This window comes from Eublepharis macularius, chromosome 1, assembly GCF_028583425.1.
Source record: "Eublepharis macularius isolate TG4126 chromosome 1, MPM_Emac_v1.0, whole genome shotgun sequence".
NCBI lineage: Eukaryota > Metazoa > Chordata > Lepidosauria > Squamata > Eublepharidae > Eublepharis > Eublepharis macularius.
Window position 1 is genome coordinate 75,302,250 of NC_072790.1, and position 15,761 is coordinate 75,318,010.

The 15,761-nt window shown below is 40.7% G+C and overlaps 1 protein-coding gene across 1 annotated transcript in view; it reads left to right on the top strand.

The window, feature by feature from the left end:
- Positions 1-1,210: 1,210 nt before the first annotated feature.
- MYO6 (myosin VI) overlaps positions 1,211-15,761 on the top strand; it is a 159,511-nt gene continuing 144,960 nt past the window's right edge. Inside the window, exon 1 of the mRNA XM_054974132.1 lies at positions 1,211-1,277. The gene's annotated coding sequence lies outside the window, so the exon portion shown is untranslated. The remainder of the gene's footprint in view (positions 1,278-15,761) is intronic.

Genomic DNA, 15,761 nt, shown 5'->3' on the forward strand with positions numbered 1-15,761 from the left:
TAGGAGTTGCTGGAAAGTCTATGGTAAACAAATCATAGAGCTTTACCATAGTGTCCTGAAATTCCTAGAGCTACCCACTACCACTTCCGGGTTGTACCTTGAAAGGGATGTGCCAGGGTCTAGGCCAGGGCGTTATTTTAATTTATTTTTCTCCCACTGCCCCTTACCCTCCGGCTAGTAGCCAGGCAACCGTAGTTAGGGTTACTAACTTCAAAGTGAACCCTGGAGTTCTCCTGGAGTTACAACTGATATCCAGATTAAAGAGATCAGCTCCCTTCTGGGAAATGGCAGTTTAGTAGGACCGACTCTATGGCATTGCGTTCCTGCTGAGCTCCATGTCCTTCCTAAACTCTGCCTGTCCTAGGCATTGAACCCAAATCTCCAGGGATTTCCCAAGTGACAGTGGGCAACTTTAATATGGGAACAGTACTGGCCTCAGTGCAGACCTTTGAATATGAGGGAATGTAATGATGTGCCTTCCAACAAGGGGTTTCCAAACGACCCCGCTTCTCTCATTTTCCAAATGTGAATTTGCTACATTCACATCTTGATATTTGTCTTTTTCTGCAGAAAGGGAGAACTACAGGAATAGGTTTTACATTTCACATGAAGAACTTAGACTGGGACACTTGCTCTGTACAGCCTCTCTGTTCCCTCACACCACAAGCATGTTTTCTCGTTAGCTTGGATCACTTAAGACCTGTCAACGTTTTGGAGGGGAAAACGGCCAGAGCAGTCAGCACTGACTACACTGACTGCAATGGAACACTGTGAGGATGCTCTTATTTTTGCCAGTTCTTGAACTCTTTTGCATTACTACTTTTTTCCCAAAATTAACACACAGTAATTCTTCCCTCTCCAATATTAGTCTTACTTGCTTATAAAATAACATCCCCTTTAAGACTCCTTCCCTTCACTGAAATTTAATATTCCTTACTCGTGCTACACTCGCAGTCCCTGAGCAGGGACCAGAAGGCCATGGGAGCTTCGCTTGCTACCACGGAGCATGCTCTGTTATGACTGAGCATGCTCAGTAGCGTTAAGTGAGGGAAATCTGACAAGCGCTGGCCAAAAGTTGCTGCGCCGGCCGGCTTCGAAACGCCCGAGCTTCCTCCTCCCGTCCTGCCGTGACGTCAGGGGAAGCTCCTCCCAGGCCCGGCCGGACTCGGCTCCCGGGAAGGCTGGGGGCAGCAACAGCAGCCGCAGCAGCAGCAGCGCAGCGCCCGGCCGAGTCGGCATCAGCTGGGGACGGAGTTCGGCGGTTGCGACGACAGCAGGTACCCGGGGCCGGCCAGCCTTGCCGTGCGCCTCCGGTTCCCTGGCCGGTGGCTGTTGGGTCTTCTTCTCCCTCTTCCCACTACAGTTGCCACCCTCCCGGGGGGCCTCCCCCGCCTTCCTCTTCCAGCCCGGAGCCCCCCGCCCTGCTTTCCTTCCCCAGCCTCTCCTCAAGTTTCTCCGGGTTCCTGCCCCACCTCTCTCCCCGCCCTCCTCCTTTCGGCTTCGCCGGACTCTTCCCTTCTCCTGTTGTTAAGTGGCTGGTGGTTCTGTCGTTCGTACCATCCTGTGGGAGTTCGGGCTTCGCTTTTGCTGGCTTGACGTTAGGATCGCCTCGAGGTTTTAGTCTGTGTAATGCAAAGCAGATGATTATTTTGAAAAGTTGTTCGCTACAGGTACTTTGCAGCAAGCGTCATGCATAGGAGGAGCTGAGTTACCTGTAGAGCCTTGCGCCAGCCTCCTTTGTGTGTGTATAGGCTCTTTAAAAAAAAAATCAGGGTAAAGGCTGATTTTTTTTTTAAATTCTGTTCCCTCAGAGTGTATCTTGAGGTGTGGACTGATCTAATCTGTGTCTGTAATTATGGAATCCATGGGTGGAAATAGTTGCAGGTTAATTGTTCACCTCTAGAAGAACTTTTTAAAGTGCAATAATTGCACACTCTGTAGGAAGTGATTGTGACTGAGGCGGTATTACTGAACTAGGAAAACTGTGCCTCCCCCTCCCAAGATCTTAAAATTGCACAGTAATGAATATTGCTATAAATAATTAGCAATAATTTAATGAAATATATGCATTTGTTGCTGTGACAAAACTACAACTACATTGATACCAACTACATTGATATTAGAAAACTGATCTGCATAATATCATTGATGAATGGATGATAGGTGGTGAGGATGCCCTTGGTTTACCAGACCTTCCATTAGCTTTAGGACCATATCACTTTTAACACAATTCTGGATACTGTTAAGTCAAGTTTTTCTTGGGGATGCTCAGACTTTTCCAAAGTAAAGTTAATTTGAATGTCCGGCTGCTGCGAATATGAAAGAGATCTGCTGTTTATGCAGGAGTTCATGCAGCTCTGCAGAAAATGCGCAGGAGTGCTAATCTGGGATTTTTACAACTTGTTGCTTGGTTATATTTCGGCATCTTAAAATATGTTCTCCTAAATTGCTTAATGATTGGCCATGCCAACTAGATACGCGATCGGGTGTCTCTCTTGGAGGGTATTAAATGCCAGCTCATTAGTGTTTTGAACATCAACTCACTTATTTTAGAGTTAACAGATTTCAGAGGCCTGGGCCGTCGTCACACGGGCTTTTATTTAGCGCTAAAATGGCGCTATTTCCCGGCAAACACCCACCTTATTCCAACAGTGTAGCGATTTTCTCTCTTCTGCTTTGTGCTTGATAGTCGCGCTATTTTGTGCCTCAGTGTGAATGCCTCACATCGATGTATTTCGCCTCGCAACGTCCTATGACCTCCCTTCAATCCCAGAATCCATTTCTTCCTGCGACTCCCCTTTTTTTATTTTATTATGTCCTTATAACGACATAACGACATAACACAATGCAAACTTTCTGCTGAAGTAAAAATGACTCAATCGCCACGGCAGAGTCTTCAGCGATGGGGATCACGTCAGACAGGGAGTTTTCTGCGGGCAAAGGGCTATTTATATAATTTCAAAGTTGGAAAAACAAAAGGGTCGTAATGTTTTGCTCTAACGGAATGTTTATATGCTGTTATTCCGTTATAGCGGAATTAAACGCCAGAATAATTTAAAAAAAGGGGGGAGGAGCTGCTTCTGCACAGTTAGAGAGAACAGAACAGAGTGCTTCGGTGTGGACAGCTGGTGGCGTGAAGAGCCGTTAGGTGACCCAAAGAAACGTTACTGTGCCGATAACAGGTAGGACGCTATATGCTGTAAATTTAATGGAAGAGATGCCCGTGTGACGACGGCCCTGAATTAAGACAGCAATCCCACTCAGTTTAGCTGCAGCTCTCTTGACCCCCCAAAAAGGTTTCAAGATTTTTTTTTTTGAGCTTTGAAAAATGTTCCCAACGATTTCTTGGGTTTGCTTGGTTTTTTTTTTTTTAAATCCTCAAGTTACGTAAAACATTATGAACCAAAATCAAGAAGTTAACTTTCTAGATCAGTTTTCATGATTATTTGGGGAAGATAAAATTAATGGTGCTGTATATTCTTTGTACACAGGGGTGGTTATCTTGCCTGTCTCATTCATTAAATTTACATGCCACCTACTAATTAATTCAGAATGTGATGATGAGAGTGGAACATAAGTCTCAGGTGTTAGCAGAGAAGTCCTGAGTCCTCAATGTAGTCATCTATTTTAATTAAATTGAGAAAAATAAGGAAGGAGAAGTTCTCTAGAATGTGTTGTGGGGAGAAGTTAAATGTTATGCATTTGAGATATGACAACAAAAGCTTCCTTCTGACCTGCAAGAACAGATAAGTGACAGTGACTGGTGGAAAGTTTCTTAGCTTACTCATCTGAGTATCACACCATGAACTGTTCAATACTGATTGGAGAAGTATGCCTGTGTGCAGGTGTCAATAGACAAAGTCTCTACTTTGCAAAAATCTTTTTTTAAGACCATGAACTTTCAGAGCTTTTCATCAGCTATATGAAACGGATGGAGTATCTTCAAGCATCTGAGATAGAGGGAAAGTATCTGCTAAGTATCCAGTAGTGGAGTCCTAACCAATGTTACACCTTTTAAGGCCAATGACTTTAGAAGGGTGCAATTCTACTTCAGCTTGAACTCCAAAGTACATTTATTTATTTAGCTCCTTTGTATCCTCCCCTTCTCCTTACTGGGGACCCACAGCAATTTACCCCGTTCTACTCTCTGTTTTATCATCACAACTGGCAGCTGTTCACCAATATCATTTCCCTTTCTGTTAAGTGTCTCCAAGAAGCCCTTTAATCCCATAACAGTTTTTGCCATACTGGTTATTCGACCTTCCCTCCTACCCTTCCAACATACCTGAAGTTAAAGATTTTGTTTTCATCTGTGAAGAGCCATATTTGGTTCCATATTGAGCTGTATGGAACCACACTTCTATAGCTGTGGTTGCACTCTCCTGGATTACATTTTCACAGAAAACAGAGCAAGGGCGTGTGGGGCTGTCTTCCGATGGGAAAGTATGCAAGTTTAATGTATTCCCGAGTGTGGATTGCGCAGCCTACCCACATGCCAGGATTTTCTGTGTCAGGTATGTGGGCAGAGGGGAGAACCCATTAGCTGGAGGATAAAGACCCAATGCTGTGTGAGTTCCAGGTATATTAAATATATCTGATACTGGAAAACCTGTGCAGTAGTTGGGGTGGGTTTGGTAGGTTTAATTACTCATTCAAAATATTTAATAGATTTAGAGCCTCAGTTGTCTGTTCGGTAATTAACCTGTGCTTTTTAGGGAGGTTCTCATAGATTGTTATTAGAGCTGGAAAACGAGCCAATCTCTTGCAGAGTTCTTAAAATCATTAAGTCATAAAATGGCCCAGGGAACTGATCTTCAGTTCAGGAAGTACAAAGGTTAACCAAGTCAAGTCATCTCATGCCACAAATCTAACATGTTAACAGAGAAGTGAAAAATGAGACTCTCTCCAGTTGGGTTCAATGATAAAGGTCTGGTAAAAACCCAGTACAGTATAAATTGCTGATGGTGGTTAATACTGGAATTTCTTTTGGGGAATTACAGGATTATGGTGATAAGAATAAATACACAAGAGTTATAAAACATTATAGCATTGGGCAAAGGGTAGGATAGAAATCCAAGCTGCTTCAGTGGCTATGGCTGTATGCTAGAAAAACTTAGATGACTTAAATGCTTGCTAGAATGAAAGTTGATAATGCACTTGTGTTAAAAAAGGTTTTTCCCCCTTGTATGGTAACTTTTGCCATTGGCCTGGTTTTCTGAAATGGTTTATTTCATGCAGAATGTTATAAAATAAGGTTTTTGTAGGTCGACAAGAAAATCTCCCTGTTGGACCACAGCAAGCTATCTAACACCTAGTAGGCTAAACAGCTGCAGTACAGAAGCTCAAAAACAAAAAAAAGTGCAGAAAAGAAGCAAAACTTCTGTGACTCCATTTTATCCCACAGTGATTATCATCACGACACAGATTTTGTTTTTAAAAAGAGAGACTCTTGCTGTCTCTTTTTTGTGGATCCCTTCAGGAAGCTTTGTTCCTGGTGTTGGCTACAATGTTTGAGTGATAAGAAAAATGGAATAGTCATCTGATTCCATCTTCAAATGCATTTATTATGGGATGCATGTCCGTAAAAATTACTCCAAGCAACAATTCTGTTTCATGAAGAGGAATAGGTTGGGGTAGAGAGGAGTTGTTGGCTATGTAACCGAGAAATATTTATGGGGCTTGAATGAACAAACAAAATTATGCTATATGACACTGTTTGGAAGATCCAAAAAGACAACACAATGGAAGTTGCATATTGATTCCCTCTATGAACAGGCAATTAATTCTGAGGATAATTCTGAAGTGTTCCAGTACTGAGGTGTGCCTGCTGTTGTTTATCGTAGCATGATGGGGATCGGGTGCTTGTGATTTAAGCACAGAGGCACCTCATACCAGGTACTGGGGAGCAATAGTCTCCAATCATTTTGGCATCTGGAAACGTCCTGCTTTGCCTGTGGGGCCTCTGCATTGTTGCACTGTCAGTCAGTCATAAGTGGTTGCGTCCTTAATGAAATGCTTCAGACTTAGGCTTAATTGGGAAGCTTATTATCAGCCTCTCTCTACACAAAGACTTCTGGTTATGTGTGGAAACACCTGACTCTGCCTGGCAGCTGTGGTTACCAGGTACAGGCCCACAGAGGCCTATGGTGCCTTCTGTACCACAGAGAAGGTGTAGTTTCATCATCTGTGTATGTTTTCACCCAGAGCTGCTTTTAGGGAAGATCATGCATTGGATATAACGCTCCTTTTACTTTGTTGTTTAAATATATGGGCAGTGGTGTAGGGTGGATTTTTCCCAACTCCACATATGTAGATACAGTCTGTAGTTGTCAGGGCTGTTGTGCTGCAAATCACTGGTGTTAAGAGTGGCTAAATGTGGGATATAAAGCATGAACAAACCCCAGGCTTGTACATGCTCCAAGTTTGTATATGGTGAATTAGACTTCTTTTGTTAATATTTAAATTTTGCTAACGTTTTTGAATCAGAACATTTTCTGGTTCAGTTTTTCCAAGAAAATCTGCATCATTGGATAGAGGAGCCCTGATAGCCCTCTTGGAAAACTATCTTGCGAGCAAGATACTCTGAAGTGGGAACTGAAATGTTATTTTCTGTCTGTCATCTTTAATCTACCCAACAGCTAAGCCTAATATATATGGTCCTTATAATCCTAACCCTCCTCCATAGTGTGTTATTAAGATTATTATTTATTTATTTGCTTTAAAAGGGGGGTGGGTGGGTGTTTAGGTACAGCAGGATCTGATTTAGGTCTAGAGTTGCCACCTGCAGGGAAATGTGATGGGAAAACCTAACAAAGGGGTTTGATTTCATTCTGCTTTTGCATGAACGTGGCTACTTCAGCGCATACGGAATTTGCATTTATCTTGCAGATATAAACATATGTTGTGCGGTTCCAAGTCAGTCCATATCTTTTTAGTATTGTCTCGCCGGTCTGGTGATGGTTTTCCACAGCTTCCCTAAACCCAGGAGAATCTGGCTGGAGTGAAAACCAGTCTCCCTCTTACAGTGGTTGAATTTACAAGCAGTCACTTACCCACCTTCCAATTCTTCTCCTGTTGTCATCAAAAAATAGAGGTAGTTCTAATGTACAAGTACCCATTTTCTGAGATGTAAAAAACAAGCTGTGTATACTGGATTTTTTAATCACTTGAACACTGTTTGGGAAGGCTGCTTTACAATGGATGTATGATTGTGGCCAGAGACTACAAATAATGGCTTTTGACCACTGCAGTATGAGCTATCAGGAGGACTGGAAACATCTCAGCACCTGGCCGCTTGGGTATGCAGTAATTGTATGTGGTTGGGAAAGAATTTGAAAATATTCTGTGCAAAGCTGGCACCTATGAGTGTAATGCTGACATTGCTGAGTCATAGGAATTTGTAATCGCTTTTCAGCCCTGCCAGTGATGCTGTGATGCACACTTCCAGTGATGAGCCCTATAGTTTCACATACAAGCAAAGAACTGAAAGGCATGAAAAATGCTTTTTGAAACACGAAGGGAAGTATAAAATATAGCAAAAGCTGCCATCCATTAACATTGAATTTGCGTTACATCATTAGAATCTTACAAAGCATATGTTTGCCTTGGCTGTGATTGGGGGTAGGTAAAGGTATGCATAAATCTTAAAGCTTGTACTTTGTCCATGAAGACTAGCATTTTTAACTTGAAAATTCACACTTTTCTTTATTAGGAGTGTGTTATGCATTAATGTATATCCTCTGCCACAGTCCAAATACAAAAACTTTAGTACAAAATTTGAAAGCTCCTTTGGCTTCCTTTTTTCTTTTTGATTCCTGCATCAATAAATTCAATATTTCGTAGTGAAATCTGAAGTATAGCAGTAAATTCTATCTCATCAGGATCTTAGTTTGACCTCAAGATCTGAAACATTCAATTTGCGAAGTCTTAAAATGCAATTTGCAACACACAAATGCCTGAAATTAGCCAGCTTCAACTTACTCCAAGGAGATAAGCAAAAGTCTGTGACCCAGAGATGTGTGCTTACTTTGCAAGGATTTCCTCCTCTCCAAATGATAAGCATCATTGTCTGAGACAGGTTCATACCCAAGTCTGTTTCAAAAATGGACATTCTTTGTCACATTGTTTTATTGCTACCAACCCTTTAAAATAATTGTTTGGTTTACATCCTTTTTATTGATTTCATTTATTTCAATATAGGCAGCTAGTCAAAGTGAATTATGATAACTGTTCGCTTTAGGGAAGTGTGTAACTTTTGAAAGTGAAAAGGTAAGGTGTACTGGCTTAAACCGCTCGAGTTTTTAACACAACTGAAAAGTTTGTTAATGCCACAACAGTGAGGAAGCATGTTCTGCAGCTAGCACCATGCTTTTCTTTTTCCTGTAGAGGGGAGGAGCTGTGCATTATGGGGCCCATAGGGTTCAGTCGGTCCTCCTGAGGGAACTCTGTCAGGGGAGGCTCGATCGTATTTGGATAGCATTCACCCTGGAGGACTCGCGGCAGAAATAAGAGGGCTGTTACTGCCGTAACTATACATTTGGAGTTGGATCGTATTTGGATCATAGGCTGGATCGTATTTTGATAGCAGGTGGTTTTATGCCACCTGTATTGTAAAATAGATTGGTTGTGGATTTCTTACTTACGTAGGAGAAATTAAAGGGAGTGTGATAGAATGGGAGCACAGTCTCTGGCTGAGATTCTTGAATTGAGCCTGTATACTCAGCATGGCTTATAAGGGTGGTGGAGGAAGAGGCCATAGTGGCAGAAGCAATGAAAGAAGTGGTGAAAGGTCTGCAACATTTTCTTCTAAATGGCTATTAAGGGATAATTCTGTAAGGCAATTTAGCAGGGGATGCTTCTTGTCGTTTGTGTTTATGCTGTGTAAATACTAGTAATAAGCTGTATTGTAGACTGTACAAAGAACAAGTCAATCAGGAGTTCATTTTAGTAAAAACTTTTCTGACCCAGTTTTCTAACAAAGCAGCCAAGAGCTGTCTGGTCATGATCTGCAGACAAATTGATATAATGACGATAAGGAGAGAATATGTCCTTCACTCCAATGTCTGCTTTGTTCTCTGAATTATATAATACATTTTTTCCTGGAATGGCTTACATTTGTAGTGATAGGAATGCCAAGAAGAACGAAGAACTTAAGAGAGAGTAGGATCTATGTACTAGTTAGACATAAGAAGTAGTTGATCAGAAAGGGAAACAAGTCTGTTCTCTGATTCTATGTGTGTGTTTTGGCGGGGATGTGCAAATTCTCAGTCTCTGCTTCCTAAAAAGATAGCTTACCTTCAGGCAAGGTCATTCTGTGCCTACTGTGGAACATTCTTATCCATCCTAACTGGCTATGATAATTGTATAGGGTTATACTCTGTACTTGTTTACATCCAACATGATGACTGATGTTAGGAGCAGGCAGTTCTATAACTCCTCCATAGCCTTGGGTAACTTGGCTTTTTAGATTAGGTAAGCTTGCATTTGTTTTGATGTATCCAAGTGTCTCCACAGAATCTGGGTATATGGGTTTTTAAAAGTGTGGTTTGCTTGTAACGCACTGAATTAAAATAGCTTCTAGGATAGAATAGCTGTGATTCAGCAGGCACTGTACAAAGCCCATTATGTTAAATAATATTTGCATGAGTAATTTTTGTTTAAATGGTTTTGCCTAAGTATCAAACAGATTTTATGGTCACTTGTGCAGTACAACAGTTAAAGAACTGTGTAAGATCATATTTTCTTTAGCAGCACTGCTCTTAGTACCATTTTTACAGCTTTTTCTGCAAGACCATAACCTTACATTTGAGGTAATATTTTTCCCACTTCACAATCATGACACTGATGCTGATAGATGGTGACTTGCCTATAAAGCCCATGACTGAAGACTACCTATAAAGACTACCTATAAAGCCCATGACTGAAATGGGATTTGAACCTAATTCTTTGAGATCTATCCAAACGTAACATGACATTCATGATCTCTATTAGAAATGTTCATTCTGGAGGCCTTGCAGCAGAAAAAAGAGGGGTGTTACTGCCATAACTATACATTTGGAGTTGGATTCAGTTACCTGTTTTACTGTAGTAAGCATACTCTTGGAGTCATTTGGATGAAAGAGGAACATTTCTTCAAGTATTTATTTATTTATTTTATTCGATTTATACCCCACCCACCCCACAGATGGGCTCAGGGTGGCTAACAACATTAAAAAATACATTAACAATCACAAAAACATAAAATCAATAGTAATTTTTTAAAAAATCATTACAATAGTCCAGGAGCAGGCTATTTAAACAAATATTGGGAGTCCGTATATGGGCATAGCAGATGGCCAAGGGCAGCCCAAGAAGAAGTGGTGGTCTTAGATGGAAGAAGGAGGACACCTGCTGGCACTCAGCCGAAGGCCCAGCGGAACATCTCCGTTTTACAGGCCCTGCGAAACTGTAACAGGTCCTGCAGGGCCCGGATCTCCAGTGGGGGAGCATTCCACCAGGTCGGGGCCAGGGCAGAAAAAGCCCTGGCCCTGGTTGAGGCCAGACGGATGTCCTTTGGGCCAGGGACCACCAGGAGTTCCTTGTCTGCAGAGCGCAACACTGCAGGGGACGTAATGGAAGACGCAGTCCCGCAGGTATGCAGGTCTCAGTCCGTGAAGGGCTTTAGACACCAAGGTTAACACCTTGAACTGGATCTGGAACTCCACTGGGAGCCAGTGCAGCTGGCACAGCACAGGATGAAAGTGCGCTCAGATTGGCATTCTGGTAAGGACACGTGCTGCTGCATTCTGGACCAGCTGTAACTTCCGGGTCAGGCCCAAGGGCAGCCCAGCATAGAGTGAGTTGCAGTAGTCTAGCCTGGAGGTGACCGTTGCATGGATTACTGTGGTCAGGTTCCGGGGCAAAAGATAGGGCGCCAGTTGCCTGGCCTGTCGAAGATGAAATTTTTTTGTAATTTTTACAAAAACGTTGGCTTCTTGGCACATATATTTTCATATCAATTAGATTAAGAAATGGTGGACGGCGGTTACTAGCCACACCACGGCAAACTCTCTGTTTTGGGGTGCCCTGGGAGACCATCTGGAATGAACAGTTGCCAATATGCAGACTATACTCTAGGCTCTCATTGTTTCCTGGGAGATGATTGTTCTAAAACATTGTTTGGAGATAGTAAAAGACTAGATGAGGGAGAACAACGGAACATAAACCAGGTAAAACACACATGTTATTTGGGTAAAAAGCTGATTTGGGCATGGGTGTATTCTGTTGTTAGGAATATTGTTGGATTCTTTTGTCTCTGGATGAGCAGGTGAGAGAGGCAGTAAGGTCTACCATTTACCAGCTTAGGCTAGTATGCCAATTTTACTATTCCTTGGTAAAGCTCACCTGCTCACATATACCTTGGTAACTCCCAGATTCAACTGCTGTAATATGTTCAATGTGAGGCTGCCTCTGAAAATGGTACAGAAAATTTTGCTGGCTCGTAATGCAGAAGCCAAAATGTCGAGCGAGGTTTCCTGCAATGAGCCTGTAAAGCAAATTTTATACCAACTTTATTGACTTCCAGTTTTTTTCTAGGCACAATTCAAAACACTGTTTTTGACCTTTAAAGTCTAGTACACAAGTACACAAATAAAATTCCCCATGTTCCAGGTTCAGGCAAGGGAGCCCTGTTGTGGGAGTGCATTGTGTTTAAGTACTGCTGATCTTATGGTCTAGGTCTATCCTTTGTCTTACTTTAGTTTTGTGAGGTTTTTTTTTACTTGTAAGTCACTTGGTCATATGTTAAAAAGGTGGCCTATACGAAGGTTAAATAAAAGATGTTTTCATGTTTGTAACTGTCCACTGATAATAAGATGCAGGTAAGGTAATGAGAAATCAAGTACATAGAATATTTTTGATAGGTAGACGCTTGGTGCTTGTGTCTCTGTGATATCAAGGAGCTTGAGCTATTGCACAAGGCTTGGCAGGGTACTTGTTTTTTCTGAAGCCAACTGGTTTAACAAATGCTGGGGACTGGTCAATTATAATCTGTTTTGGACTGGACTGCTTAACATTTCATTATTTAACTTGAATTTTTAAACTTACTCAAATTATAAATCACAGCATGCTATGGATCACAATACATAGCAGCACATTTCAAAAAACAGGTATCTCTGTAAATTATATCAATTATCTCTATTCAACGAAGGTAGTAAGAGGAGGTCAATGAAAAAATTGACTTCATTGCTTTAATTTATAACTTCAGATATTTCGGTAATCTTGAAGATATGCCATTTATATCACACCTTTCTGTCCAATGGGGACCTGATGTGGCTTACACTATTCTCACAACAGCCCTGTTGGCTGAAAGTGTGTGACTGCCGAAGGACACCTAAGAATTTGAATCTGGGTCTCCCAGATCCAGGTCCAAGTCTTTAACTGCAGCAGTTTTAGATAGCTAGCTTGACCTTTAGAATCTTACTGAAAGAGAATTTTTCCCTTTACGTAGTCAAGCAATTTCTTACCTTTCTGTTGCTTGCATATAGCGTAATGTAATGTGCTAATTGAAAATATTGAAATCAAAGTATATTGTTCTTTTTTCATTTTAAGATACCTAGTGGCAAACACTGATCTCTTTGTACCACATGTAGAAATCTAGTGATATTACATAGAATCTGTGAGGTGTTCTTCAAAGAGAGAAAACTTTTGATTATAAGTATGGACTACTTATCTTTTGTAAAATAACTCATACATAGGAGTATAGATCTTGTATCTGTGTGGACAAAAATAATATGTAGATGTGACCTCAGAAGTTTGTTCAGCATCTCAATGAAAGGATTATTAGTTTTATTTTTAATTATACAAATTTAAGTTGTCCGCATTAATCAAGCTGCCAGAAGAAAGAGTAGCCTGTTTTCACAATGCCCACACAGTGGCTGCCACCCAGCATTCTTGTGATAATATTCCGTGTGCTGGATTCAGTGTTCAGTTTCTTACCTCATGTGCCATCTCAGAGGAATGTAGCATCTCCATGCCAATGCCAGCTGTTGCCAGGGTTGTGCCATGTTGATAGGGAGACATTGTGCTTGGGTTACTAAAGCAGGCTAAGTGAATTTGAATAATTACATCTACTGTGTAGAGAGTTGCAGGGAGGCATTTAAGGGCTGTACCATTTAGACTGGCCTAATGTTCAATCTATGAATAAACATACAATGCTGGCTGGCAAAAAGAGTATAGCAAACTTGAGTAACTCATATCAGCCTTGTTTTCAAAAGTGACATTTAAATAAGAATTAATGCTTATATTTATGGACTATGTTATAGGGTTCTAAGCACTTCATAATTTTAATAGTTGTGGGAGCCAGCATAAAAGGGAGGGCGAGGTGTGTGTTAAAACCCTGTCTTCCTCCAGAGAGCTCATGGTGTCATATGTGTGGTTCCTTTCCTCTCTCCTTATTAGAACTCTTTGATGCAGCTTAGTCACCCAGTAAACTACTTTGCGGATCAGGGATTTGAACCTGCTTATGCCCCACTGGTCCAACAGGCTTGTTGCTACAGTGGCTCGCATTACCCTCATGTTGCAGATCTCAATCCAAGATTGAGAGAGGCTTGTATATGCTACTTAGCATAAGAGAGCTTTGAACTATGGACTTCTTGTTCTTTGTAGCTGAGCCTCTTAGTTGTTATTCTACACTAGTAACTACCAAAAGTTATTAAAACATGGGAGCATATTATTCAGTTAGGCTTTCTAAAGTGTGCCATTTAATTCAAACTGATTTTCAGTTGCCTCGCTGGGCCATCTATCATATTATTGAAAGACTGACCAATTGCATCATGATACAGTAGCAAGGACTGATGCATTTAGCTAATATGTAACATCCTTGATCACTAGAGAGGGACAGAAAGAAGACTTCTGACTCCTGTGTATGGGTGAAATTATGCATACCACATTCCAATTTCAAATGTTTTTACTGGCATATATTTTCATAATACACGTGCAACTTTTTTTGTGTGACAACTCAGCCAGTTTATCTCATACAAAGTTTCTTAATAGCTGCTTCACCAAAACTTAGGATCAAACTATCAGAGCTTGGGGTGGTTACTGTATATGCTCTATCAAAATCCTGAAAGTTTTAGCATCCACTATTTAAGCAATTAGTTCTTCTATTAGGGTTGTGCTCTGTGGCTCATGTGGTAACAGTTCTGCATTCTCCAGGTAAATTAAGCTGGTACATAATTGCCCTTACAGGGTCTCAAAGGCAGAAACACAATATTTCAGCTCAGTAAATGTTTTATGAAAGCAGACTGATAGAACTGGTTTGAGGGAGGGACTGAGCTGAAAGCATTATGCTGATTGAGCTCATGTTTTGGAAATAAAAATGTCGCTTATGAGTTTACCTATGAAATGTCATGGGGAAATAGCAAATGGTCTGTCCTAAAAATAAACAGTGGGGGCAGAAACAAAAAAAAATGTGCAGGAATCATTGGTGCTCTTAGATTTTAACATTGTAGACTAGGAAAATATTGCTGGCTGAAGACCACCAAGGATCCTCTCTCTTGCTTGGTTCACTACAGCTAATATTTGAAGAAGAACCTGATTTCTTGGGGGAAATTATGAATGGCTAATTTGGGTTGCATGAAATGTTTAATATGTTAGAGTCTTCTCAACCCTGTACTTCAATGCAGAAAACTGAATATAATGCTGATTAGGAAAACACCTCTGGAAACCATAACTTGAAGAGATGATAAAAGCTCCTGAAATACTTTGCTTCTTTGTAGAAAACTAAGGGAGAAAAAAACCCAACCAAATCCTTATAATTGGTTTAGGATAGCTGCGTTAGATTCAGGATTTATTGTCTACAGTCTGCTTGTGGTGATTTTTAAATAGAATACTGCTTTTAAATTAAAGTATATACCTAGTTCATTAAGAAATACTTATATAAAAGTCTACTCTTTATTTGGGGCATTGATTAGTCCAGAAAGAATGTGTAAATTGCTGTAAGATAATGTGCCTTTGTACATTTGGCTTTATCCTTATACATGCCTTATGATTTAGTTTAATAGTCTCAGCGTTTTAAGAAAGCCGGATCCATATAAGACAGTATTTACATTAAAAAAAATTCCAAAATCATAGTAAAATACAGGTTAGTGCTTCAAACCAGTTTCCAATTCTGATTTTGAAGGAAAATGCTCACCCCACTATAATGCCTTTCTGTCCTTGACTCTAAACAGGAAATTGAGATGAAGAGCAACTTGTGGTTGATTTCTGATCCTCCAAATGAAGCTAGAGTGAAATATTTCAATACATTAGCATAATAATTCTGTGCAGAGTGACTTTAAAATCAGTGAATTTAGACATAAGATTGCGCTGTGGGATACGTACAGATAAGGAATATATCTGCTGAGCATGCCAGCGATAAAGTGAATTATAATTATTTGAGTGAATACCTGGTGTTATCTAGAAGGAAGATTAAACAGTGTGCTTTAAAGTAAAGATAATTTTGTTTCAAAGTATGTACTCAATTGGATTTTAGATAGTATTGCTGTGTAGGTAATTTCATGGGGTAGTTCTCAGTCACTGTGTTTTAAGAAATATTTTTCACACCCTCTTAACCACTAATGAATTCTTAAAGACATTTGCTGCGATGCTTCATGCATCCTAGAAGACATCAGGTGCCCCCCGTGGATATACATTGTAGAGAAAGTTTGATAATGGCAGACCAGCTGTCTTTAAGGGAAACAAATGCCATCATCACTCATATTGTCACTAAGAAGTTCCTGTTA